Below are 24,652 nucleotides of genomic sequence, written 5' to 3'. Positions count from 1 at the left end.
CCATGCTTTTTTTTTTTTTTCAAATCCTGAAACTAAATTGGTTTCTAGCTACCTAATAATCAAAATTTATGTCTTAACCTGCGGCCGGCACTGTGTTAGGGTGTAGTGTGTGGAGAAGGGGAAAGTGCAGGGAAATTATAAGGTACAGTTTTTCTCTCTCTCGAAGGGCATGTAATATTCTAGTTTCGATCGGGAGATGGGGGAGGGGAGACACACACACACACCCCCACACTGCAGACAATTAGGGGCCTGAGTAAGAGAGCAGTAATTATGTGCTAAACTGTGTGGCACAGATTATTCGTCTTTTAAGGGATTTGGAGAAAAAAAGGACTCAGTGTGGGCGAAGGCCATTTGAAATAACTTCATCAGGGCCTCAGAGCAATTCTAAAATGCAAATAATAAACCAGTAAAAAGTGCTCTCCTTCCTAGAATTTTTTTCCAAATAATAGATTGGGAAATATTAAAATGCATACAAATATGTGTAAAATCTCTATAATTGATACGTTATATTAGGATATAAACTACTTCAATAGTGTAATTTTTATAATTATTTATCATATATTGCATATGCTAGATGAATGAGAGCTATCTTTTCATAAATGCAACCTGATATTTAATGATTATTGTTGAGAACAAATTTTGGTCTTTACTACTGGGGCAAAAATAAAGATTATATATTTTACTTTTCACTAGGGCAAAAATAAAGATTATATATTGCTGGTGTTGTTTAGTCTCTAAGTCGTGTCTGACACTTGAGATCCCATGGAGCCCACCAGGCTACTTTGTCCAGTGGGATTTCCCAGGTAAGAATATTGGCGTTGGTTGCCATTTCCTCCTCGAGGGGATCTTCCCAGCCTAGGGATCAAAGCCACATCCCCTGCATTGGCAGGGGGATTCTTTACCACTAAGCCACCTGGGAAGCCTTAAAGATTATATATATATATATATATATATATATATATATACACACACATATGTATGTATATAGAATAAGAAGTGCTCTCCGAAGGGGCTGTGTTGGGGGAGGAGAGGGAACGCTAATGGTGACATGGATGGTCACCCCTAACTGGAGCCAAGGGAAGGTCAGGTTCTGGTAAAGTAAGAAACTTCCTTTAGGTGGAGTTGGCTAGCACACTGCAGTGAGGATTGGAGCCTGCAAGGTGTCTGCCAGTGTGCAAGCCCTGTTGTGAATCTCTTTCTTCTGCTTCTGGAGGCCGATTCGTCCCTTTCTAAAGCTGTTACAAAGGATCTGTTGAGCTCCTTAGGAGGGCTCACAACCACCAGACTTAAAAATAGCCCTGCTTCTGGCAAGCTTCAGTGTGCTCACCCTGCCCTTCCTTCTCCACCGCCGCCAGCAGAGCCAGGATCCCACAGCAGGCTCCACGGCAGTTTTCTAGAGGAGGCATAGCCTCGACTCACTCAGTCCAGGCAAAGTGCTGAAATCATGAGCAGAAAACACAGAAATCCTCAGGCCCTAACACCTGGCTCCTGCCTCGAGGGAGTCCTGGCTTCCAGACCCCCTCTTTCCCTCCTGCGCTGCCCCCCAAAACTCTAATTGCTCCAGTAGCATACCCTTGATTTATTTCCCCCTCATTCTTTGTCTTTTAGTTTTATTTTAAATTTAATTCTGCCCTGGCAGCAGCCACGACCTGACCAAATCTTCCAGGAGACCTGTCCGCCCTACCTGCCTGCACAAGAAGGCACTTCACAAGGCCCAGTGGCTCCCACTTGCCTGTAGAAGGTGGGATCTTGCCCAGGTCAGCAGGTGCTGGGCTAAGTAGCATTTGCCTTCTGGTGGTCAGGGTGTGTCTAGGTCCTGACCCGCAGGGAGTCCCACACATGAAGACTTCCACATCCTGAGGCCGGGAACCTTCTCTTCCTGCAGCTGGTGTTGTGGGCAAGTCCACCTGATGGCAGGATAGAGGCTCAAAACACAGGCTCCACAGTCAGATTCCTGTGGCCCGTGCACTTGACCTCCCTGGGAAGATGGGGCTGCCCGGGGAGTTTCTGAAAACAATAATGCACGTGAGATTCTCAACACGTTGCACGTTTTCTCAGCAGGCAAAAGGGGGAGACAACCCTAGAATCCATCATCAAACGATGGATGCACAGAATGTGTTGCAGTTTCACAATGGAATATTACTCAGCTATAAAAAAGACCAAAGTTCTGATGCCTGTTATGCTGTGAATGGGCTTTGTTGAAAGTGCTCTAAATGAAAGAAGCCAGTCGCAAAAGACAGGAAACCTCATGAGTGTGGGTCTCTGATACCCAAAAGAGGATGGAAGGCCAGTTTAAGGCTCTCGGGGGTGGGAGGTGGTGACGGGCGGAGGGACTGCTTTGCATGGTGACAAAGAAGTCCCAGAAGCATTGTGTGGTCATTGCACAGCAGTGTGAATGGACCGAAGCCCGCTGAATTGTTCACCTTGAAACGGTTAATTTTGTGTCATGACAGTTTATCTCACTATAAAAAATTGAAGAAAACCGCATTGGGCAGGCTGTGTGGTGCGGGTTAAGTGCTCAGGAAACTCAAGCTTAAGGTATTTCTGAGGTCTGCAGCTCCTCGGGCCTCTGCTCATAACCAGCATCACCTTTCCACCTTCCCCCACGAAGATCAAGAGCAGAGTCACAGGGGAAGCTACCAGCAGACCTATTTTTAAACCACTTCTCCATGAAACTCTCCGCTGCGGCGGGCACCCTCCTTGTGCATGGAGCTGGGCGGGCAGGCTCCCTGCCCTCTTAGGAAGCCCAGCAGCGCTGCGGTCCTTGCGTTGCCCCCTCTCTCCCTCCCAGGACCTTGTCATCTGTTCTCCCCCAACCGGCTATTCCAAGGGCCACTGTGCCTGCCTCAGTCCCTCCCGCTTCTGCCTGCTGTGGGGTCAGCCTTGTGGACGTAGTGACCCTGCTTTCCTTCCCCTGCTCACCACTGTCAATGGATCCCCATTGTTCTACAAAGACCCCGAGGCCCCTGGGCCAGACTCACCTCCCTGAGGACCTGGCTGGGCGTTCTCAGGGCTTGCTTTCCACCCCTGACTCAGAACTCAGAACTTGGAGGAATTTTATAGAGAATTGAGTTCCAATGCCTTGTTTCCCAAAGGCAGGAATTCTGTCCCAGAGGCATATGACCACTGCCGCTCCTTTGCGGGGGGGGAGGGGGCAGCCCCGTGGGTTGGCGTGAGCTCCCCAGGGCCCTAGCAGTGGCACATTTGGTGCCAACTGGGCCAGTTTCCTAAGCTCCCCACTCTGGGTTTGTTGGCCTTCAACTTCAGGACTCCACCACAGATGATGTCTGGGGTCCCAGCTGCCAGGGCTGTTTCCCTCCTGAGCTGTGATTCTCATCCATCAACCTCTTCCCTAAAACAAGCTGCTGTGATTCTCATCCATCAACCTCTTCCCTAAAACAATCTGAGCTCCGGACAGAGAGACCAGCACAGTGCCTCTGATTTTGAGAAGAGAAAGCTGCCCCCACTCTCTGCCAGGCCAACAAACGCAGGGACCACACCTTCTGCACCTTCAGCCTTTCCCAAGCCCCTGCTGGCCACGCCCTCCTCCGTGGCCCCTCTGATGATGCCTGTAGCCACTGCAATGAACCCTGTCTGTCTCCCAAATTCCATGGGAGGTCTTGAATATGCTCCTTCTTTTATTATAGCTTGATTCACCGTCTGTGCTCAGCCAAGCGTCTTGGGTCCAGAGATGGTAAAAGTTAAAGATCCTGCTTTCAGTCTTGCTTCCACGTCCCTTATCCATCCAGCTTTTCCAGACGCTCCTTTCTTTGTCTGTAAATGGGAACAGCAATTTGTTCCCTGAGCTATCTTGAGGATTAACTTAAGGAAAGTTGCAAGGAGGGCTGGACAGACCGAAGGAGGAAGACGGATATCGTTAGGGTGTTCTCAGGGAGGTTTGCCTTTTCCCTGAAAACATTTAGGTAAACAGGAAACCTTCAAGATAAAGCCATTCCTGCCTCTCACAGATGCAGCCGTGGGGGCTCGGAGAGTGGCGTCTGGGCCCGGCTGGTGTTAATTCCCAGCCCAGATAAGAACAAACTACCTTCAGACCCAGAGATGGAGACTTGTGCATCCATAAAAAGAGCTCTCTGCCCTCACCCCCACCCCCGAACCCGGGGGAAGGGACACGGAGGCAGTCACAGCAGAACAGAGAAGTCCTGACAGCCGCAGACATGTGGACCAGAAACCCTGTGCTGTGTCCAGACAGACATCACCGACTCAGCCAGAGACCGCACTCGCCTCCCGTCTGACTCAGTAGCCCTGAAATATTCCGGACAGTTGCCAAATGAAAACACTTTGGAGCTCTGTCCTCTGATTTAATGATTGAAATTGCCGTAAAACTTTTTGAACTCATTGTCCACCTATTTGCTGTCTGCTCCAGGAATGGAGGACTTCCCAGGTGGCTCAGTGGTAAGGAATCCACCTGTCAATGCAGGAGATGCGGGTTCGATCCCTGAGTCAGGAAGATCCCCTGGAGAAGGGAATGACAACCCGCTCCAGTATTCTGCCTGGAGAATCCCGGGGACAGAGGAACCTGGTGGGCTGCGGTTCTTTGGGTCACAAAGTCTGACACGGTTCAGCACACACACACTCCAGGAATGGAGCGCTTTTCCCCCATCAAGATGGTGACATATACAGAAAGGAAAGATGCAGGCTATTTGGAGACCTGTTCCTCTTGTCTGCCAGCAGAGATCACCCTCTTGTCATCTCCTTCTACATCTTTCAGGTGTCAGGGCTCTTGTGCAAATGTTTTCTGGTTTAGTCAGAGAAGAGCATTTCTTTGAAAAAGAGGTCATCCTACTTTTTAAATGAAATCTTGTCAGCGCGTGTCTCCTACCTTGATATTATCTTTTAGCAATTTTCTTCTTTTTATTAAGGAATCTCAAGATGCAATTACTGGAGCAGGGGGATACATTTGAGGAAGAAAATAACTTTGTTCTGTCCTTCAACATTTTTAATAAAACCAGCAAATACCTAACATTGTACTTGCTATGTGCCAGAAACTTTTGTGTGCTTACATGCATGGAGTAGGATGTCTGATCCTTGTGGCTGGTAGATGAGAACCCAAGGCACAGAGAGGTTGTGGAATTTGACCACGGTCACAAGTGCTGAAGAAATGATGCTTTCGAACTGTGGTGCTGGAGAAGACTCTTGAGAGTCCTTTGTACAGCCAGGAGATCAAACCAGTCAATCCAAAGGACATCAACCTTGAATACTCACTGGAAGGACTGATACTGAAGCTGAAACTCCAATACTTTGGCCCCCTGATGCAAAGAGCCGACTGATTGGAAAAGACCCTGATGCTGGGAAAGATTGAAGGCAGGAGGAGAAGGGGGCAACAGAGGATGAGATGGTTGGATGGCACCATCCACTCAATGGACATGAGTTTGAGCAAGCTCCAGGAGATAGTGAAGGACAGGGAAGCCTGGTGTGCTGCGGTCCATGGTGTCGAAAAGAGTCAGACACGACTGAGTGGCTGAACAACAGCAAGAAGCCTGCGGCCAGGAAAAGAACTGGGCCGCCAGCTCTGACATCCCCACGCAGTTTTATGGGAAGCTTGGAAAATGAGAATAAAGCAGGCCATCTGTAATCCCATGAGGTCTCATCATGGACGCCCTTCTTCACACATGCCTTGTTTACAGTGTGAAAATCATGACTCACATTCACCTCTGTGTCCTGAGGCCTCTGGGTCAGTATGTAGCTTGCATGCTAAATGAGGGCTGCCTGGTCATCTCGAGAACAACCCAGGTAATTTATTTAGCAATTCCCCATTGTTGGATATTCAGGTTGCTTCCAGTTTTTCACTAAGGGAGATAACGCTTCAACAAACAGCTTTGTGATGTGTATTTTCCCATTATTTCTAGAAATAATATTGGTAATAGAAAAAAATTACCAAAAGCCATAACAAAATGAAAAATGTATCAGAAAGATCAATCTAGTAGTTTTAAAGGAAAATTCCAATAAACCCAAGAAACAGGTAGTTTCAATTCTTTAAATAATCTCAGAGCAGGACGATTCATTTTAGAAGTACATGCTATATGAAAACATTTCATAAAGAGATCAAAGTGAACAAACAAAAAACAGAAAGAGGGAACACTTTAGATCAATATCTCTTATGAAAATTAATGAAAAAATTTTAATTTAAAATAGGAGCCAAAGAAATCTATAGTGTATTAAAAAGCAATGCACCATAACCAAGTAGGTTTTGATCTCAGAAAGCAATAATATTTCAGTACATTTATATATTAAAGGAGATAAATGTTATGATCCTTTAGATAGACATTAAAATGACAATTAAAACTTCACAGCCATTTCTGATGAAGACCTTTTATTCATTAAAATTAGAAATATTTCTAGAAGGTGATTGAAGACACAAGAGAGAGACAACAAGCCATAGTCGTGTTATCTTGATCTGGGGGAGGTTCAGTTATTATTACAAGAAAAAAATAATGTGAAAATACTGAAAATTAAAAGCTAATATTATCCTTTTGAATAGATTATACGGCTGTGGACTTAGGAAAGTCCAAAAATTTAGCCAAAGTATAATAGTGTTTAGAGAAATGGCCATAAATTTATCTCTTTACATACATATGAACGTAAAATTCTATCATATTTTTACGTATAACGATTCACAAGAGCATTGAGGACTCTATCACAGCTGGTATTGGACACAATGAAAAGTGTATATGCATTAAACTAAATGATTATACTGGAAAATACACTCCTGAAGAACATGAAGAGCTATAGCTTGTGGTCACATGAGAAAATTCAGTACATAGAGCAGTCCATTCTCCCAAAATTAACCTCTAACAGCAAGTTCAATCCAAATCTCATTTTTGTGTTGAAAAATCCAGTCAGTTGGAAAGTGAGAATGTCCTGCAGCTTAGACAAGAGTGAGCACAAGAGATGTGGGCCTTGGGTGGCCCGGCTCCAGCAGGTCAGCTGAGACAGACAGTTTCAGTGTGCAGAGAGACGGGTGATGTGGGGGAGGAAAATGGACGGAACGGAAATAAACCCGTGCCCAGCTTTAGGCTTAAAAGTGCACAATAAAGATTATATTTCAAATCAGAGGGGTAACCCTTGATTGTTGTTGTTTAGTCACTAAGTCATGTCTGACTCTTTCGTGACCCTATAGACTCTAGCCCACCAGGCTCCTCTGTCCATAGGATTTCCCAGGCAAGAATACTGGAGTGAGTTGCCATTTCCTTCTTCAGGGGATCTTCCTGACCCAGGGATCAAACTCGGATCTCCTACATTGCTGATAGATTCTTTACTGTCTGAGCTGGTGAGGGAAGCCCAAACTAGAAGCGATTACCTTAATTTGAGGGGTGGAGAAGCTTTTATTGTTGTTCATTAACCAAGATGAAGATTATGAAAATATAAAGGAAAAAATAATTAATTTGGCCAAAGATATCTTAAAAAACAAATGGGAAAAAATGTGAAATTTATCCAGATAAAGTTTTAATCTCCCTAATACATAAAGGTCAAAAGGTCAAGAAAAACAAGGCAACTGGAGAGAGAGATACAAAGCACACCGATGACTCGTCCCTAGAAAGGGATGAACGAGAGTGAGGTTTAAGGACAATCAAAGAAACACACCGTAAGAGAGGGGGATGTTAATTTTCACCTATCAGAATGACAAAGGTAGAATACTAATTCGACTGTTTGAGGAACAGGTGAGTAAGTGGACATATCCAGCTACTGACACCACATTTTGGGGAGGAAAACTAACAATAGCTATCATAATGTGATAGCTGAGTGACTAACTCTTTCACTCTTTCACTTTCATACCTCTTATAATGATGTCTCATTGTTGTTGTTGTTTAGTCTCCAAGTCATGTCCATCTCTTTGCAACCCCATGGATGCATGGGGACCCCATGGAGCCTGCCAGGCTCCTCTGTTCGTGGGATTCTCCAGGCAAGAAAAACTCCAGTATTCGTGGGCTTCCCTTGTGGCTCAGCTGGTAAAGAATCCGCCTGCAATGCAGGAGACCTGGGTTCAATCCTTGGGTTGGGAAAGGATTCCCTGGAGAAGGGAAAAGCTACCCACTCCAGTATTCTGGCCTGGAGAATTCTGTGGATTACACAGTTCACAGGGTCACTAAGAGTCGGACACAACTGGGCAACTTTCACTTCACAAGTGCTTCCAGGCAAGAATACTGGAGTAGGTTACCATTTCCTTCTCCAGGGGATCTTCTTGACCCAGGGATCGAATCCAGGTCTCCTGCTTGGCAGGCAGATTCTTTACTACTGAGCCACCTGGGAAGCCCTTTTAATGGTATCAGTTTACTCACAGTCGGGTCTGACAATTTGAGACCCCATGGACTGCAGCATGCCAGGCCTCCCTGTCCATCACCAACTCCCAGAGCTTGCTCAAACTCATGTCCATCAAGTCGATGATGCCATCCAACCATCTCATCCTCTGTTGTCCCCTTCTGCTCCTGCCTTCAGTCTTTCTCAACATGAGGGTCTTTTCTAACGAGTCAGTTTTTCACATCAGGAGGCCAATGTATTGGAGTTTCAGCTTCAGCGTTAGTCCTTCCAATGAATATTCAGAACTGATTTTCTTTAGGATGGACTGGTTGAATCTCCTTGCAGTCCAAGGGACTCTCAAGAGTCTTCTCCAACACCACAGTTCAAAAGCATCAGTTCTTTGGTGCTCAGCTTTCCTTATGGTCCAACTCTAATATCCATACATGACTATTGGAAAAACCATAGCTTTGACTATACGGACTTTGTCAGCAAAGTAATGTCTCTGCTTTTTAATACGGTGTCTAGGTTGGTCATAGCTTTTATTCCAAGGAGCAAGTGTCTTTTAATTTCATGGCTGCACTCACCGTCTGCAGTGGTTTTGAAGCCCAAGAAAATAGTCTGTCACTGTTTCCATTGTTTCCCCATCTATTTGCCATGAAATGATGGGACTGAATGCCATGATCTTAGTTTATTGAATGTTGAATTTTAAGCCAGCTTTTTCACTCTCCTCTTTCATGTTCATTAAGAGGCTCTTTTGTTCCTCTTCACTTTCTGCCATAAGGGTGGTGTCATCTGCACATCTGAGGTTATTGATATTTCTCCCTGCAATCTTGATTCCAGCTTGCACTTCATTCAGCCCAGCGTTTCTCATGATGTACTCTGCATATAAGTTAAATAAGCAGGGTGGCAATATACAGCCTTGATGTACTCTTTTCCCATTTTGGAACCAGTCTATTGTTGCATGTCTGGTTCTAACTGTTGCTTCTTGACCTGCATACAGGTTTCTCAGGAGGCAGGTAAGGAGGTCTGGCATTCCTATCTCTTATGACACAGTGCAAATATTTAAAAGTTAAGAGGAAAAGACCCAAAGAAATGACTGTTTTCTATAGCACAAGGGCATGCTGCGAAATTGCTTCCCAATGTGTGGGGCTAGTTTGCTGGGCCAGAGTTCCACTCTGACGCATCTCTTCCTCCTCCTGTGGGGCTAGTCTCCAGGCTGGCCTTCCCCGGACACTGTGGAGCAGCAGCTCAGGGACAGAGTGAGTCTCTCCACCTGTGATTTACCTGGAATTCTTTCTTCTCTTTGCCTGCTCTCCACTCAAGCTCATGCTGACTTACAGCAAATAGCTGGGGAGAAAACCCAAGAGTGACAAAAGTGAAGCTCCAACCACTCAGTTTTGCTCTTTATTTGGGCCACTGCTAGTAAGGCTAGTGACAGGGACTGGCACCAAATAAGGGAAGCGGGCAAGTTCCGGCGTCCACAGACTCACCTGCAAGGGGGCCCACGGCCTCTTCCTCCCCATCCGTCACCCTCGCTGTCACGCCTCCTCCACACCTGCAACCCTGTGCACTGATTCCTCCTCCATTCCTTTCTCCCAGCTCTTGGAACACAATACAGCTTACTTTTTCTCTAGTCTATTGAGTATTGTCTTCACCGTCCTGTTAGGATGTTAAGACCCACGAGAGCAGGGATGTTTGTCTGTTTTGTTCACAGATGTAATCCAAGAGGCTAAAACAGTACCTGGCACAGAGTAGGTGCTTGCTAATTCTCTGTTGGATGAATGAACAGCTTCTTCTCTTCCCATTGTAAAGTGGCTGATGGCTAACAGGCTTTCCAAACGGCCACCCGTAACTCAAGGAAGTGATGTGAACCCTTCAGTGGATGGCAGGTCTTGAGCACAAGGGAATCAGGTTGAAAAGATTAGCATCCTTCTTTGCTCACAGTTTAGATTCCTGGGATCTCAAGATCGGGAGCCCATGTAACACAAACACAGATCAAAGTCTTCCTTGTGCTCTGCAGTCCCGCCAAGCACTCCCCGGCCTGGACTTAATCAAGTGCAGCGACAGAATTCACCAGGCCACAGAAAGCAAGCTTCAACTTAAAAGTCTTTCTTTTTCAAAATGTGAGCATACATTGACCCAAAACCAACCTCAAGGTGACTTCCATGGGTGTCCACATCCTGCTCCCCAGCTTCCACCTGAGAGCTTGTAAAATAAGTCAGACCTCCTTCCTCGAATGTGCCATCATGATGTTCCTCAGGCCTTTCCCTTGTCAGCAGACCATCTCCAGTCCTTTGGGTTGTATGCTGTGTATCACCTTTGCCAAACTTCCTCCATCTTCGTCTCTGACCTCGGGAAAGGGTCCAGCTTGCGGAGACCACACCTCGTTCCAGGGAGAGAGCCCGGCGGACGTGCCCATGTCTGTGAACGCAGTCCCAGGGGACACCCCTTTCTAGTTTTGTCTGTAGCCTGTCTGTGGCTTCATGATAGACTTCACTCATTCTAAATGTGAAAGTAAACCATTTTCACAACAGCCCGTGCCTGAGCGCTAATGTGGAAAGGCTTCTTTTCTCAGTTTGGATGTCAGCGCGGTCTGGCTGTGGAGGAGGTAGGTAGACCTGATATTCACAGTGGAAGTAATGCACAAGCCCGCTTGTGAAATGGGTGAGGACTCCGAGACTGTGAGCCAGGGGTAAGAGCTCGAGTGAAAGAAGCTCAGGCTCTGACCCACGTGCCTCTTGTGAGGTCAGGGGCCTGGGTCCATTTCTTTATCTTTAGTTGAATTAATACCACATGATGATATCAATTAAGGACTTAATTTACAGGTCCTCCAAATTATTGAACCATGTCTCATTCAATAAATAATAGTTTCAGTGATTTCATTTGACTTAAACAAGTGCCTGAGATAGGTATGTCGTTATTCAAAATATCTAATAACCTGTACAGGTAACAGTAAACCAGAATGATATGGAGACAGACGATGATGGCCCTGGACACGGCAACCACACTCCAGATAAATGTCCATCAGCCTTGACAATAGGGAGTACTGCAAATCTACAAACAGGGAAATACCCTCAGAGAGCTACTCATGTCAAATGAATTTCTATGTTCTTGAAGTATGAGGAGCTCTTGAGCCTTTGGGAGAGATGAAATTTCGTTCCCTGTCTGTGCATTGGATATTTGGGTTGGGACACCACAAAGAAAATTTTCCACTTCCGATGCACCCATCTTTTAATCTGTGAAAAGGTTCAGTGTGAAGTCTGTGTTACAGCAGTCTTGAAGGAGTAGCATCACATTTTCTAAACATGCATGTGCCTTTTGATCTGCAGCGTTACATAACGAAATCATGGTTGACCCTCCGTATTGTCACCACTGACAGACACACCATTTCAGCTGAGTGGGACCTGGCTACTATATAGACTGAACAGGAGAGGAATGAAGATGGTGGGGATGGAGGGAGGTGTTCCCAACACCACACTCATCTTACAGGGAGTGACCCAGAGCAGATGCTGAAGGTGTACCGAGCACCCCTGAATGTTCTGAGGATGAATGCAGAGTCTGTAGCTTGGGTCACACACACGGGTGTTAAAGTCATCGGCTTCAGGGCATCTGTTACTGAGATGCACAGAATCCATAAGCTGCACCGTAATTCTAGTGATTCATGTTGAACCTACACCTACGCCTTTTTAAAATTTAAATGTACAAAATGTGCTGAGCCCCTAGGCATTTGTATTGAAATACATTTCCAGTCTCCTGACATGAATGCCCTCACTATTACTAATGGAAACAGACTGTGGGGTTTCTGTGTAATTTCCATTCATATTGTATTAAAATGTTCAAGATGCATTTTCTGTCAAAGAGAGTATCATTTCATAAAATTATTCACTATTCCCCACTATGGAAATGTCAGACATCGCTAATGTAATCCTCAAAGAATTACCTAGAGTGTCTGTAGGCCAAAAGACGGATTTCCAATGCAGTAGCACAGGATGGCTTGTTCACTTTGTTCTTGGGGAAGCAGTGTGAGTTGTGAGTTTTCCCTCCATGTCTATGCGGGGTCACCCCGTGAGAGACTTCTTTTCCCTTTTTCTGCTTCTCTCAGTTACCCTATGGCACAGAAACTGAAAACATCATAAAAATACAGAAGATGTGTTATTTCCTTGGTTTTGTAACACTCTTCATGAGTGACTTTCACATAGAGAGCATCTGAAAATACACATTCGAGTCTAGAAAGGTGGTCCTGATGAATCTATCGAGGGCGGCGGTGGAGACGCAGGCGTAGAGAAAAGACTGTGGACACAGTGGGGGAAGGAGAGGGTGGGACACATTGAGAGAGTAGCACCGGCATATCCACCACCATGTGTAAAATTAGACAGCCAGTGGGAATTTGCTGTGTGATGCAGGGAACTCAACCGGTGGTCTGTGACAACCTGGACCGGTGGATGGGCTGGGAGCTGGGAGGGAGTTCAAGAGGGAGGGGTTATACTTATACCTTTGGCTGACTCATCGTGATGTATGGCAGAAACCAACACAATAAAAAAAAGAGAACCAAACATAAATATTATCAATGTTTGAAATAAATAGAATACCAAAATACGTAAGGACAACTATTAACAGATTCACATGTAACTAACAGAATTAAACAAAAATTCTCTTTCTTAGAGCAGAAACAGATAATGACCTAAGTGCTTCAATCAAAAAACTTTGCTCTAAGCTCTAAGTGGGATGGGGAACCATGGCAAAAATTAAAAACAAGCAGAAGTAGGAAGTGATATGTGGGGTTGGGTCGGTAGGGGTGGGACTTGAGACTGTTGCCTTTTATTTTAAGATCCCTTTTATACTGCTTGATTAAAAAAAACACAAACACAGATATTGCTTTCATAAAAAGTAAACTATTTTTTTTTTAAATGCACGTTCCTGGACCCTGCTATACAGCTCTAACTTAGGAAATCTAAAGAGTATCCCAGGAATGTGCACTTTGACAAATGCCCCAGTTTTGTTTTTTTTTCTTCTTTGCATGTGTAAAAGGTCGTGCTTTGAGAACTATTGCTAAGTACATTGATACTGCTTTTGTTAATGTTGTTCAGTCGCTAACTCGTGTCTGATTCTTTGTGATCCCATTGATGGTAGCCCACCAGTTCCTCAGTCCATGGGATTTTCCAGGCAAGAATACTAGAGTGGGCTGCCATTTCCTTCTCCAGGGAATCTTCCCAACCCAGGGATTGAACCTGCATCTCTTGCATATCCTGCATTCCCAGGCGGGTTCTTTACCACTAAGCCACCAGGGAAGCCTTTGACACCACTCACTTAACTCTATATTCAATGGAAATTTCCTTTCCATCTGTAGGGTACCACTGATCAATCAAGTCTGGGTTTTATTCCTCTTCTAACCCGTTCCTGTGCATCCATCCATCTGTCCACATTTTAAACATTCAGTTCAATTCAGTCGCTCAGTCGTGTCCAACTCCTTGTGACCCCATGGACTGCAGCACGCCAGCTTCCTTGTCCATCACCAACTCCCAGAGCTTGCTCAAACTCAAGTCCATTGAGTCGGTGATGCCAACCAATGATCTCAGCCTCTGTCATCCCCTTCTCCTCCCGCCTTCAATCTTTCCCAGCATCAGGGTCTTTTCCAATGAGTCAGTTCTTTGCATCAGGTGGCCAAAGTATTGGAGTTTCAGCTTCAGCATCAGTCCTTCCAGTGAATATTCAGGACTGATTTCCTTTAGGATTGACTGGTTGAATCTCCTTGAAGTCCAAGGACTCTCAAGAATCTTCTCCAGCACCACAGTTCAAAAGTATCAGTTCTTTGGCACTCAGCTTTCTTTATGGTCCACCTCTCACATCGATACATGACTACTGGAAAAACCATAGCTTTGACTATATGGACCTTAGTCAGCAAAGTAATGTCTCTGCTTTTTAACACGGTGTCTAAGTTGGTCATAACTTTTCTTTCAAGGAGCAAGCGTCTTTTAATGTCACGGCAGCAGTCACCATCTGCAGTGATTTTGCAGCCTGAGAAAATAAAGTCAGCCACTGTTTCCACTGTTACCCCATCTATTTGCCATGAAGTGATGGGACTGGATGCCATGGTCTTAGTTTTTTGAATGTTGAGTTTTAAGCCAGCTTTTTCACTCTGTTCTTTCGCTTTCGTCAAGAGACTCTTCAGTTCCTCTTCACTTTCTGCCATAAGGGTGTTATTCTGTGCATCTGAGGTTACTGATATTTCTCCAGGCAATCTTGATTCCAGCTGTGCTTCATCCAGCCCGGCATTTAGCATGATGTGCTCTGCATATTAGTTAAATAAGCAAGGTGACAATATACAGCCTTGATGTACTCCTTTCCCAATTTGGAACCAGTCCACCCAAACATTTAAACATTGGTGAAGGGTTAATATGAATCTTAAGATTTAGTATAAAGGAAAGACACAAAGACTTGTCTTGAAGGGGCTCATGGACTTAAAAATAATTCATAGTTACCCATCTCATTTTGTCCTTTGATCTGTTACTAAACTGTAAATCATGCTCTGATTTAAACAAATAACAAAAAAGCAAAGCAAAACTGTCTCCAACTTTATTTTCATTATTTACTATTACTTTTGCAGGGGTGTCATTAGTGATTACATTTAAGGAGTTACATTTAATTGTAATGAATTTAAGGCCTTATGGGAAAAGTAGCCAAGTCTGCCTTCTCTCTCTCTCTCTCTCACACACACACACACGCACACACACATGCACACACACATGTACACAGAGGTATAGCTGTGGACATATCCACTCTAGTGAAAATTACCAGCCCTCCTCATTTGACCCATTTGGAATCAAATGGTTAGTGTTTTGAGGGATCCTAAGGACCCGATCCATCCTTTCACTGAGAAGGTCTAGAGGCTTGTGTAAACCACTTTCTCAGTCCAGTGACTACTCTGATAAACCACAACTTCTCACCTCAGTCACCTTTGCTTTCTCATCGTGGGATAGATAATTTAGTTTGTGCAAGAAATTTGTGCAAAATAGTTTACATAGTGTGTCAATTTTAATGTTAAATTCAAGTGGCTAATAGTTAAATTCTAATGTTTAATGTTATGTTATTTAAATTTAATGTTAATGGCTAATGTTGAACTCAAGTGTTAAACGGTGGCTGACTTTTTTTTGGCATGTGAATTAACAAGAATATATCTTTTAATTAGAAAAGACAAAGCCTAAAATCTATTTTTAACAAGAATAATTAACCTATCCATTAACACTTTGAAAAGCTTCTACATGAGGATTCATCTATGTCTAATAGAATTTTACTTCTATCATTTACGTAACGACCTTTGTCTTCAAACTAAGGTCTCATATATTAAATAGCTGTAAATGTATCTGAAGGCTTAGGATATACAGGTTATACAGGTTATTTCAGTTATACAGGTAATTTCTAAAGAGGCCTAAAATCTGCATTTCCCCCCAAATCAGGAATTTAAATGAAGTTGACCACAAAAGTAGACTTTAGTTGTAATTTTGGAAAAGATTTCTACTTTCTTAAAACATTGCTTTTTAGCAAGTTCTCCCAGCTCACAAAACGCAGCAGGAAATGTGCCGTCTGAATGCCTCTCCACTGGCTCCACTGTGGTATATATGTATTTTTTTTCCTTTGTTATTAATACCGATTGAATTGTTATGAAGTTTTTAAAAGAAGAAAAGATGGCCTGTTTTGAAAACTACAAGTAAAACTCATTATGTCTGTTAAAAACCTCAATGTCTAATCTACCAAGCTTTCCCAGTGCACCCATCCATTCATCTGTATTTTCAGCATTTTTAACAATTCATAATAACAAGACAAATGGTCATACACCATGAAACATCCTGTCCTGACCCAGGTTCATGTCAGCGTTGAGTTGCCATTTGAAAGCCAAAGGCTGATCTTACTTTTTTAACCATTAAGTGAAATCGCTACACGCAGTGGGCCGTGTGCAGCCTCACACAGCAAGGCGTTACATGGGTGGATCTTGTTCTGCAAACAAATTCTATGGTTTTAAAAATCCCCACACTCAATGGAAAGAAGAATTGGTCACACTTCAGCCTTTTCAGTAATGTCCACATACACAAATAGTCGCATTCACAAGGGGCATCTTTAAGATAAACTCGTAGAAAGAGCCTCTGTGAGCACCCAGGAATGTGAAGGGGAGAATTATAATCAGCACAATCTCTCTTCTGTTGGGATGTTCATCTTCACTTTCTTTCCTAGTGATGGACACTGTGCCAGTCTCCATGGAGAGTGTCGTGGTATCTAGTCGAACATTCAAATTATGTCAGCTTAACCATCTAACATAGCAAATGCTTTCTCTGCTTCTTTTTGGAAGAGAGACGGTGGAAAGAGTGAAAGTAGATCTCTAATACTCTACCCAGATGTCAGAGAGACACCAGCTTAGGTGTACAAACCACGTGTCAGATTTCCCCGGACTCTGGACAGCAAGGCTGTCCCACATGCCCACCTCCCCCCACCCCCACCTCCTTAGGACCCTCTAAGCAGTACCAGGTTCAGGTGAAGCTGGCCTCTGCTAAGGGCAGCTGTGGGTACCTTGGATGGCATCCTCCAGAGACGAGTGCATTAGACGCCCAGGTGATGGGGCAACTGGACCAAACACCTGACACCTTACCCACCCCTGCCCCGGGGCCCCCTGGTGACTCAGCCTCCCAGACCTTAAACCAGAAAGAGAAGCTCGTGGGGCAGACACTGCCTTCTGTTGTTTGTTTCCAGCCAGGGCACTCAAAGGGCGACTTGGGTTTGTTTGTTTCAGTAAATCGATTCATTTTATTCTTAATAATTGTTCAGGGGAAAAAAGTGGTCACTGTCATGTGTATTTAACAAAATACATGATAACTAATAATGCAATTCTGTTTTTCTTTTCTGTTTTTCTTTTTAAACAAAAATACATGCATATATGATGTGTAGATGCGTGTGTGTGTGTGTATGTGTGTGTGTGTGTGTGTGTGTGTGTGTGTTAGATTTCTGGGTAGCTACTTAAATTTTTTTTCCTGTGGTGGCAAGACACATAAATGTAAAAGGTGCCACTTTGCCATTTTTAAATGCACGGTCAGTGACATTACATTCACAAGGTCATGCAGTCATCATCACTACTCTTTCCTAAACATTTCCATCATTTCAAAGGGCAAATTTGAACTTCATAAATACATAGTCCTGGACTCAATCAAGCAGACAGAAGAGTAAGAAGCAAGCTGTAAGGGGTGATCAAGGCGATACATTTATTATGAACACAAAACTCTGGGGTTTTTGAACAAAGTGATGAAGCTTGCCGCTCAAAGCAAAACCCAGAATCGGACCTTGGGGTCCACATTCATCTGGACCACTGGCTTCTGAACTTACCCGTTCTTCTGAATTTGCCCCTGTTCTCCGGAGAGCTTCCTGTTCTTTTGGCCGCACTGTCTGGGAGACCTTTGCTCGTCCCCGCGTATGTAACTCCAGCGGCTCTTTACTTGCCCAGTGTTTGGTATTTTGTTTTGCTCTGAAATAATTTTTTATCCCAGAGAATATGATACATCGAATACAGAACAAGATTCAGTCCAGTGTTACAGCCACAGTGATGCATCATCTCAGGTCTTAAAAACCACGGCTGTTTCTGCCTTTGGAGGGGAGCAGCAGGCTTCTGCCAGGTGAGTGAGGGCTTGCGGGTTTGGCGGAGCCAGGAGAAGGGAGGGGGGATGCCCTAGTTCGAGTTGGGGCCAGTTCCTCTGAGCCTGTCACTTTTGCCAACCTTGTATGAGTCCACATTTGCAAGCCCCCTGACGTCCAGCCGTCACTCACTGGAAACAGAGAAGCTGCAGTGGGGGTTTCACTGTGGCCCTGAATTCCCTGCTTCCACACCCTGTCTGGTCGACCTGGGGCTGCTGGCATGGACGGATCTCTGAGAAGGACTCTGCCACCCTCCGTGGATCCGTATCTATGGTAACAGGAGGACATTACGGTGAATAACTGGGGGGAAAGAAAGGTGTTCACATCTCCCTTTGTAACCTGTCAATGCATCAGGCTTCAAAACCGTGTTTTTAATGACGACATACTTTAACCGTATAAGCACTAGGGCATCTCTCTTTAGGACTTGTGTGCTCCCAGGGTGTGCAGTGGGAGGCATTTGGTTTCAGTTACGCACTAGGGAAAAATGCTGTGAGTCAGAGGAAAGGGTATGTGTGCATGTGCGTGTGTGTCTGTGTGTGCATGTGTGTGCGTGTGCCTATCTGTGCTTGTGTGTGCACGTGTATGTCTGTGCATGTGTGTGCCTGTGTATGTGTGTGCCTGTGTGTCTGTGTGGGTGTGTGCATGTGTATGTCCGTGCATGCATGTGCATGTGTGTGTTTGTGCATGTGTGCGCGCAGGTGTGTGCATCTGTCTGTGTGCACGTGTGTGTCTGTGTACGTGTGTGCACGTATGTATCTGTGTGGGTGTGTGCATGTGTCTCTCTGTGTGTGTGCATGTGTGTGCATGTGCCTGTGTGCATATCTGTGCTTGTGTGCGCATGTGTATGTCTGTGCATGTGTGTGTCTGTGTGGGTGTGTCTGTGTGCATGTGTGTGTGTCTCTGTGCATGTGGGTGTGTGTGCATGTGTGTATTTGTGCATGTGTGTGTGTGTGTCTGTGCAGGTGTGTGCATGTGTCTGTGTGCATGTGTGTGTCTGTGTACGTGTGTGCACGTGTGTGTCTGTGTGGGTGTGTGCCTGTGTCTGTGTGTGTGTGCACGTGTGTGTGTGGGTGTGTGCACATGTATGTCCGTGCATGTGTGTGTGCATGCGTGTGCACGTGTGTGTCTGTGTGGGTGTGTGCGTGTGTCTCTGTGTGTGTGTGCACGCGTGTGCGCCCGCTGTGGGTGGGTGGAGGGCGCTCTCATGGCGTTACTGCTGTCAGGGTTTGTGTTTTACCACACGGGAACACGTCTGGCCCAGCAGCTGGTGCTCAGGGCCAGCGTGTCTGAAGCTCGCCCATCGGGTCGTGGCCGGTGCTCCCTGCAGCCACGGTCCTTGCATCCTGGCCGCTCCCAGGCTGGTTACCTCATTCCTTCCTCCCTCTAGGATGGGAGATCTCCCGGTGTTGGTGTGTTTGGACTGGGGTCTGAGACCGTGGATTTACTTGGGTGGAGCAGAGAGGACGCTGGTAGAGAAGAGGAAGGAAGACGGAGGCAGCGGGGGACCCCAGCTGTGCACCCCAGGCATGCGGTGAGACCCCCAGGGCTGTACCCAGCCCCGTCCCTCCCATCCTGGCTGCCTGAAGAGCTTTCTCAACTAGGGACCAAGAGACCCAATCCTTTGAATGAGGCAGCGTCTAATTACAGACATTTTCTTTCACGCATAGATACATACCCAACAGAGGAGCGGGACTTTTGGCCTCAGGGTGAAAGGTGAGTTACGTGGAGAGGAAGGGGTGCTGCCCGGTCCTGCCCAAATCTGCACAGACTCCTGTGTGCACTGCTCAGCTGATCCCAGCAGAGCCCCGGAGCCCAGGGTCACCACAGAAGGAAGGTCAGCCGGGCTAGGGGACCCAGAGGCCCTCCCTTCTGCATGCAAAAGCAATTTTGAGGACTTCCATCCCATATCTGGGCTTCCCTGGTGGCTCAGAGGTTAAAGCGCCTGCCTGCAATGTGGGTAGACCTGGGTTTGATCCCCGGGTCAGGAAGATTCCCTGGAGAAGGAAATGGCAACCCACTCCAGTATTCTTGCCTGGAGAATCCCATGGACAGAGGAGCCTGGAGGACTACAAGAGTCGGACACGACTGATCGAGTTCACTTCACTTCATTCCTACATCATCTCAACTCCTGTTTCTTCGCTTTTAATTTAGAAAAAAAAAGATACAACAAGCAATTCACTGCCACTAAGCTGGCTCACATTTTTCTGTGTAGGAGCAGAGAGAGCCTGCCCATTTTTAGAATAAAGAAAAGGAATCACCTAAATTCTCAGTGATGGGTAAATGCAATCTCAAAAAGAAGAGTGTGGAAAACCAGCAACCCACTCTGAAGGGGTCCAGGGACCCAAATTTTCCTTTGAATGTTTTCCCTTGATTTCCCTTAACTGTGAAGATAAAGAAGTAAAATAACCAAAGCAAACTGAAATCAATTTGATAATGCTTAAACTTTAGTTATATATTCTGGTTTCTCTTCTGTCTACATTAAAACAATAGGGAAAATTCTATGCCTCTTAGAAACTAATTTGTCTGAGGTGATCGCTACCCTTGAATTGATACAAAACTCCTGAAAAACATACAAGATCGGTTAGCCCTTCTGGGGTCTTTCTGGTTGGAAGACGAATAAACAAAAGCATTTTGTTTCACTGACTTTACATTTTACTCAGAGTCCCTTTTCTCTGTTTCCTTGAGTACATTTTCTGCTGAGATTCTGCAAACAGGCATCAGGATGACTCAGAATCCACTGAAGTGTATGAGCCTCACACGTTCTGAGATTTAATTATGTGTTGTGTGGTGTTTATCTGTCCGTGCATCAGATACCCCCAGGCAGTGGTCACTTTCTCTCTCAGTTTGTTCAGTGAGACATCAGGCTAGCCCCTGAGCGCGTCAGGATTACGAATGCAAGCTCCTTTATATACTTGGTGTGTGTTGAACTCAGTCACTTTAGTCATGTCCGACTCTTCGTGACCCCAGGGACGGTAACCCACCAGGCTCCTCTGTCCATGGGATTCTCCAGGCAAGAATACTGGAGTGGGTTGCCCTGCCCTCCTCCAGGAGATCTTCCTGACCCAGGGATCGAACCTGAGGCTCCTGCAGCTCCTGCATCGCAGGCGGATTCTTTACCACTGAGCCACCAGGCAAGCCCCATGTACTTGGTGTAGGAATGTGGAACTAAGGTTGGAATTTGGTGATTCCAGCGAGCGTCTTAGTGCTCCAATAGTTCCCACACTAAGGGCTCAGGGCACGATGTAAAAGTGTAACAGGGGATGCCCGCTATCCACAGGTCCGAGACTTAGTCCAGGGCTTGTGCTGGAGCTGGGTCCAGGGACGGGACCAAGAGATGTGCACACAGTTGGCCCTTGGCCAAACCCAAGATAGTGGCTGGTGGGAAGTGTTTAGCCCTGAACTGGAGAGCTCAGGCCTGGGTGTCTGTGGCTGCCACCAGGAAGAACCCAGACTCCAGAGCTAGACTCAGCCAAGATGGAAAAGGCCACTCACCACACCCCTCAGGGTCCGACCAAGGATACCCTGGGCTCCCGACAGCCCTCCGTCCTGAAGACTGGATTGTTGTCAGCGGGTTCGGGACTAAACTTGTAAAAGAAGGTGACAGCCTCAAAGATCCAGGGGACCTGCGGAGTGAGACAGAAGAAGGGGGTCCTCCTGACCGTTCTCGCTGCAGTAACAGAAATGCTAGGCTCTGGGATGAGTTGGGGAATTCCTCCCCCGCCTGCTGTTCTGAGTCTATAGACTATTTCTTGCTTCCCTGCGCTCAGCGCTTAGAGAAACTGAGGTGTGGCCACTAGGAGGATTAGAGACGTCCACGGACACATGGCGTCTAAGGATGTCAGGGCTGGCCTTGGTAACAATCCCGCCAGTAATGAAAGGGACGATGGCAGTTGGTGGAGAGAAATCCCAAGTCAGTCAAGTGCCTGGCAAACAAAATGCAAAATGTGAGCCCCTGTGGATGGAAGTGGAAGGCAGTCTCCAGGGGTTTCCAAAGTCTGAAAGGTGGAGAGAGGTCCAAGGGGTGGGAGGGATGACCACTGCCCCTCCACAGGCTGTCCCTTTAGGTGATCTGCCCACCGAAGCCAGTGTGGACACCGGGAACTAGCAATTGAGGTCTTTCTCATTCTACCTAACAACATTTATTGTCCAAGTGACCCATCTCATTCTGGAATTAGATAGCAGAGACAGCAGTACACCCTTGCGAGTGAACTAAAAACCATTAAATTGAACACTTCAAGATGAAGAATTTCATGGAATATGAATTGTATTTCACTAAAAGAAGGTGAATCACTACAGGGCAGTTGAAAGTGATCTTAAAAATATTAAATGGTACACAGTTAAAAACGGAAGTCTTTTGAGAACTCCCTGGCAGTCCATCGATAGGACCTCAATGCCACTGCAGGGAGCACAGGTTGGATCTCTGAGTCAGGGAACTAAGGTGTAACAATAGATCTCTCCAGGTCAATATATTAAAAAATTCCTAATTTTTTAATAGGCACATAGCATCCTGCTGTACTATCATTTATGCAAGCAGCCCACTATCAGTGGGCATTTAAGTGTTTCTAAAATTTTGCCTTGTACCTACATCTCTATGCACCTATGAAAGTTGCAAGTGCACATGGATGAAAGTAGAAGTGATGGACAAAGGACAGGCACTTAAATCTTAATGACTGTGCCACACTGCTTTCCAAAAGCTGTTCCCACCGGCCCGCAGTCAAGTGGTCCTTGAAGCTTCTCTGGAGGGCAAAGAGTCCCACCGAGAGAGCGTGAGGGATGAAGGGCTTGGGAGGGAAACCAGCAGCTCCAGTGGCTTAAACTAGGGAGGCACTATTTTTATTTGTACATAAACTGCGATTCTGATATAAGCATTTTAAAAAATATTTATTGAAATTATAGCTGATTTACAATTTGCATTGGCTTTAATTTTTATTGAAATATAGTTGTGATATATGGAGGTTTTGATAAAAGGGTTTCACTTAAAAAAGAAGAGATAAAGAAAGGTTTGAAAACTATGAAGTAGGTAGTCCTACAGTCATGTTCCCTCTGGGTTCCAGAGTTACTTCACCTGCAGGGGCCCCTAGGCCTCCACGCCCTGATTGATCCTGCCCCACTGACTAACCAATAGCACGATGCAGACTCGGCGCTGGGAGATGTCCCAGGTGTATCTGAAGACACTGCGGCTTCTGCCTTCACCCCTCTGATCACTCATTCTGGAAGGAGGTGTCAGTCTTGTGGATGGATGCAGAACCCTGTGAAGGCCTCCTGCCAGGAGGGACCAGCTTGCCCACCACGTGAGCCAGCGACCTGGATGTGGCCTCCGGATGACTGCAGTCCCAACCAACACCTGATGCAATCTCTGGAGCAGCTCTGAACCAGAACCACTGGCTTAGCTGGGCCTGAATTCTGATCCATAGAAACCATGTGAGATAATAAATGTTTGCATGAAAGTGTGAGTTGCTCAGTCATGTCCGACTCTTTTGCGACTCCATGGACTGTAGCCTGCCAGGCTCCTCTGTCCATGGGATTCTCCAGGCAAGAATACTGGAGTGGGTAGCCATTCCCTTCGCCAGGGGATCCTCCCCAACCAGGGATCGAAACCAGGTCTCCCACATTGCAGGCAGATTCTTTACCATTTGAGCCACTGGGGAAGCCCAATAAATGTTTATTGTTGCTCAAAGCCTCTGAGTTTGGGGACATGTTGTTACACAGCAGTAGATAACTAATGCACCTAGGATTGTGAGCTTTGGTGTCTCAAGGTCTATACTTCTGGTTTGATAGCTGGATTTAAACCTTACCTCTGCTCCTTCCTCTTGGAAACTCTTGGTATTTCCTGCTAATTCAGAACACACTATCCCTTCCACAAGGAGGCTGCATTTGGATGAGTGTCCTGAAGATGACGAGTATCCATCCTGGTTAAGGACAGACACAGTGACTTGGCCACTGAACACTAAATCCAAATTAAAACTAAACATAGATTCAGTCACTATGATCTTTGAGACAAGCAATTTTTTGTTTGTTTGTTTTGGCTGTGCCCTGTGGGTAGAGGGATCTTAGTTCACCTACCAGGGATTGAACTCGGGCCTTCAGCAGTGAAAATGCAGAGTTCTAACCATAGGACCGCCAGGGAATTCCCCAAGACACCAATTTTTTGTACAAGGACAGAAGGACTCAGTTAGAAGCCAGATTCAATGGGTTTAAGTCAGCAGGGCTGAAGCAGGTAGAAGACTGTTCCCTTTAGGATGTTGGGAAGAAAAAGGAAGGTTCTTCTTTGTTCAAGGCTTGGAGGTGGTGCTCGCTTTGTAAGAGGAAGAGGAACAAGGGCCTGGGATGAAATGAAAACCGTCATCTCTGGCAGATAACTGTTGGAGACAGGGGTGAAAAAGAGCAGGAAGTCCAAGCCAGGCTTTAATCATTTCCTGGAACCAACAGGTAGAAAACTCTGCCTCCTTCACCTGGGACTGGAGATCCCAGAAACCTGAAAATGTGGGGGTTCAGGAGCCCCCCACCCCCAGTCACGTGGCTCTGAAACTTGAGCTGAGGATGAACTAGAGAAAACGCGACGCCTCCAAGAGGGCAGTGAGTCTGGTGCTGAGCTGCACGGGGAGCTCAGTCCACACTTGGGGATGGAACGGACGCTCCAGGGGGGGTCCCTGCAAGGTGGCAACAGCCAAAGTTAAGAATGGAGGAAGGTCAAGGCTGGGGCTTTACAGGTGACGGTGAGAAT

At 45.8% G+C, this 24,652-nt stretch overlaps 1 long non-coding RNA gene across 1 annotated transcript; it reads left to right on the top strand.

Moving 5' to 3' along the window:
* Positions 1-17,696: 17,696 nt before the first annotated feature.
* On the top strand, positions 17,697-23,362 carry LOC122425849. The gene is made up of 4 exons (XR_006265028.1): positions 17,697-17,909; positions 19,316-19,459; positions 19,596-19,641; positions 22,983-23,362. It is a non-coding gene; the product is annotated as an uncharacterized LOC122425849 (long non-coding RNA).
* Positions 23,363-24,652: the final 1,290 nt, after the last annotated feature.

Source organism: Cervus canadensis, chromosome 23, assembly GCF_019320065.1.
Source record: "Cervus canadensis isolate Bull #8, Minnesota chromosome 23, ASM1932006v1, whole genome shotgun sequence".
In the NCBI taxonomy this organism is placed as follows: domain Eukaryota; kingdom Metazoa; phylum Chordata; class Mammalia; order Artiodactyla; family Cervidae; genus Cervus; species Cervus canadensis.
This window is presented reverse-complemented; position numbering and strand designations above follow the sequence as displayed.